The sequence below is a fragment of the Triticum dicoccoides genome, chromosome 1B, assembly GCF_002162155.2.
Source record: "Triticum dicoccoides isolate Atlit2015 ecotype Zavitan chromosome 1B, WEW_v2.0, whole genome shotgun sequence".
Taxonomy (NCBI): Eukaryota; Viridiplantae; Streptophyta; class Magnoliopsida; order Poales; family Poaceae; genus Triticum; species Triticum dicoccoides.
The window spans coordinates 662890810-662895264 of record NC_041381.1 but is presented as its reverse complement, the minus strand read 5'-3'; the positions used below and the strand labels follow the sequence as shown (position 1 = coordinate 662895264).

Genomic DNA, 4455 nt, shown 5'->3' with positions numbered 1-4455 from the left:
CAACTTGGAAGGGGAAATCGACGAATATCTTGAAGAGAAAACACCGGTTGAAAACATTGAGGAAAGAAAACAAAGACATCGCATGAGTAGAAAGGATACTCAATTACGGACTTCGGTTCCAAAAAGAAGAACAGGGAGGGCGGGTGGGAAAGAAAACAACTGAGGATTGAACTTGGCAAAGATGAAGAGGCTCAAGTCAACTTGACGAGAAATGCACCGGATCAAAAGAGCTGAGAACCAACGATCGGAAAACCAACTGCGTGATCCTAAAGAAAATTTTGAAGGGGAAGAGAAGTAATTCAAAACACCTACGTCAAGATTCCTTACCGGAGCGTAGAAGGGGCAGAGGAGTAAAAAGAATTCCTACTCTCCGATATAACTAGACTCCGAAAACAGTTTTCTTCTAGACTCAAAAACGGCCAGACTACACGATCAATCAAGGGGGCTCCTAAGGTCGGTCGAGGCTCTGATACCAACTTGTCATGCCCAATATGCGACCCTATCCAAAAGGAACTCGAAGGTCCCACCAAGGATAGACCCGCATATTGAAACGCTTTTGCAAGGTGGATATCATTACATCAACATTACATAATAGATGGGGATACATACAAGAGGCATACAATGCCACACGAATACAACATCACAATACATAAGAGCATCATCCAACTACGGATGAAACACAAACAGAAACTCAAACGACATCCACCCTGCTAGCCCAGGCTGCCGACCTGGAACCTATCCCCTGATCGAAGAAGAAGCAGAAGAAGAACTCAACGCAAGCAAGCATCGCTCTCGCGTCATGATCATCGCATAAACCTATACCTGCAACTGTTGTTGTAGTAATCTGTGAGCCACGAGGACTCAGATATCCCATTACCATGGGTATCAAGACTAGCAAAGCTTAAAAGGAAAGGAAGGGGTAAAGTGGTGAGGCTGCAGTAGCGACTAAGCATATATGGTGGCTAACCTACGCAAATAAGAGCGAGAAGAGAGCAAGCAGAACGGTCGTGAACTAGCAATGATCAAGAAGTGATCCTGAACTCCTACTTACGTCAAATATAACCCAGAAACCGTGTTCACTTCCCGGACTCCGCCGAGAAGAGACCATCACGGCTACACACGCGGTTGATGCGTTTTAAATCGGATCTGGTGTCAAGTTATCTACAACCGGACATTAACAAATTCCCATCTGCCTATAACCGCAGGCACGGCTTTTGAAAGATTATACCCTGCAGGGGTGTCCCAACTTAGCCCATGACAAGCTCTCGTGATCAACGAAGGAATAGACCTTCTCCCAGGAAGACCCGATCAGACTCGGAATCCTGGTATACAAGACATTTCGACAATGGTAAAACAAGACCAGCAAAGCCGCCCGATGCGCCGACAATCCCTATAGGAGCTGCACATATCTCGTTCTCAGGGCAACACCGGATGAGACATCCTACGAGTAAAACCAGCCCTCGAGTTGCCCCGAGGTGGCCCCGCAGTTTACTCGGTTCGGACCAACACTTAGACAAGCACTGGCCCGGGGGGGCTAAAATAAAGATGACCCTCGAGAGAGCGACTCCCAAGGGAAAAGTATAGGTGGTGGTGAGGCAAATGGTAAAACCAAGGTTGGGCCTTGCTGGAGGAGTTTTATTCAAAGCGAACTGTCAAGGGGGTCCCATAAATCACCCGACCGCGTAAGGAACGCAAAATCCGGGAACATAACACCGGTATGATGGAAACTAGGGTGGCAAGAGTGGAACAACACACCAGGCAAAAGGCCGAGTCTTCCACCCTTTACCAAGTATATAGATGCATTAATAATATAAGAGATATTGTGATATCCCAATCAAAATCCTGTTCACCATGGAGCAATCTTCAACTTTACCTGCAACTAGCAACGCTATAAGAGGGGCTGAGCAAAGCGGTAACATAGCCAAACAACAGTTTGCATAGGAAAAGTGTCAAAGGTTAGAGGTTCATGGCAATATGGGATGGCTTGATAAACAGGTGATAGGTAGCGCAACATAGCGATAGAACGAAGCAACTAGCATAGCAATGATAGTAGTGAGATCCAGGGTAGCGGTCATCTTTCCTGAAATCCCGCAAGGAAGAAGAATGAGTCCATGAAGAATATGAAGCCATGAAGACGAACCAAGCGTAGACGAATGAATCCTCACGATCGCAACGAAACGGGAACTATCGAGAAGAAGCACACAACAAGGTAAACACACCACACATAGACAAGAGATGATGCACAACCAAGCAAGATGCATGACAAAGCTACATGAAGCTACTCATGTCAAGGGATGATGCAAACGAAAGCAACACATCAAGACAAGTTTAAATGAGGCCGGGAACAACATATAACAATTCCGGTAAGTCCTCATATGCAAATTTCAAAATTGGTCCAGATCTGAATAAACCTTATGTTCAAGTAGTTAAACATCAAGTTAAGATGCACAAGGATGATCTAAACGAGATTCTAGTCAAGTTACATATAAAGCTCATTTAATTCGGAGCTACGGCCTAGAAGATATGAGCAAGACAAGTTAAACATGGCATTAATGCGAAATGCACCCAACCATCAAGAAAACACCTCAAAACAAGGATGCAACATGATAATATGAAGCTACATGCAATTCTAAGAAAGTTTCATATAGAGCACACTCGAAACGGAGCAACGGTTCAACACACACACTCTATACAAGTTATAGCAACAATCTGTCCAAAACAGCAACTAGGCATCTTGCAAGCATCAAAACAACATGCTACAACATCTCAACATGAAAACAAAAGTCGTGGACATGATTTACAGGTAAAGCATTACAAAACATGAACACTGAGCTAACTCCAGAAATCACTAGAACATGCTCAAACACACATGGTAAGATTGCAAGTTATAACAATTTCAGACTTTGCAGAAAATAACATCACGATGCAATGTTTAGAGCTATCAAGCAACATGTTACAGGAACTTATCATGTCAAACAAAGGCATGGCATGAATCTACTAATTACATAGATCAAAAGTCCTTTACTGACCATAAGCCAAAAAGGACCAGAAAATAAGATGGCACCCATGTAAACATAGCAAGTTATTATACATATTCAAACATGGCAGAAACAGAATTATGAAGGCATGTAAATGAGCTTGTGCAACTCACTACAGATCAATATATAGCATGGAAAGGCACCCAACATTAAGAAGACATATTTGTGAAGCTAAGCATGGCAAGATCAAGGTCATAGGGTGCATGGAACACTAGCAAAACACATGGGAACAAGTGAACTTAATGTTAACAGGCTGACAGCAACATTATGAAGCAACTTTGGAGCAAGATATGAACAATCTACAACAAGCTATAAATGCAACCAGGGGCATGGATGGATAGAGGATGACATGTAGATCAAAACATGTTTATAGAACATCTCCATATTATGCATAGAATAATTAGTAGCAACATGTTTATATAGCATCACGAAATAACAGATTCAACCTAACAAAACAGCAACAACATGTACCCTACTTAACAAGCTCGATTCACTCACCACAAGTCATTGCATGACAAGATAAGCATAGCATCATCAAGAAGACATTTTTGTGAAACAAGCCAAGTCAAGAACAAGTTTATAGCATGCAAGGATCAACTATAGCAACCTTGGCCAAATTGAATAACAAGTAAACAATCTGCCAGGAAACATTTTGAAGCAACAGTAGAGTACGAAAATGACATGCTAGACTACTCCATAATTGCAACCAAGGGCATGAATGGATAGACAATAACCACATGTTCAAAACACCCTTACTGAAGTATCTCAAAATATGCATGGATCTCTCTGTAGCATCATTTTTACATGGCATCAAAATAACAGCAGAACAAGGACTAAAATCAGTAACATCACGATGCCTAGTTTGCATGCTTATGCTAGTCACCACATTGATCACAAAAATACATGGCATACACCTCTGTAAAGAAGACATGGCATAGTTCAAAACACATGAAGACATCAACCTCATAGGATGCACACATCAATCATGGCAAAAATGACAAATGAGCTCGTTCTGATGACAGACAGCAGAAAACATTATGAATCACTCTTACAACGATGATTCAGGCATCTAGATGAGCTCAAATGAATATGATGCAATGGAATGAAATGATGTACTCGTTGAGACGAACAATTTGACATATTACACGCACTAAACGGAGCTACAGATGCAGAGATACGGCATGATAAACATGGCATGATTATTGCAAAAACTTCGGGACTTAGATGATTTCGGGGAGGGGAAAGTCAACCTCGGATCTGGGCACGGATTTCGATGATCGCCGGAATCTCGCCGGATCTGAGGCGCCAGCGGCCGGAGAAGAGGGAGATGGAGGTTAGCGTCGAGGGAGAGGTCCGGGCGGCCGGGGGAGGGCGGACCCAGCCGGCCCCTGGCCGGATCTGGCCGGAGAAGACGCCG

At 43.2% G+C, this 4455-nt stretch overlaps 1 pseudogene; it reads left to right on the top strand.

Annotated features, from left to right (window-relative positions):
* The first annotated feature begins 4311 nt into the window (after nt 1-4311).
* LOC119350841 overlaps nt 4312-4455 on the top strand; it is an 8852-nt pseudogene continuing 8708 nt past the window's right edge.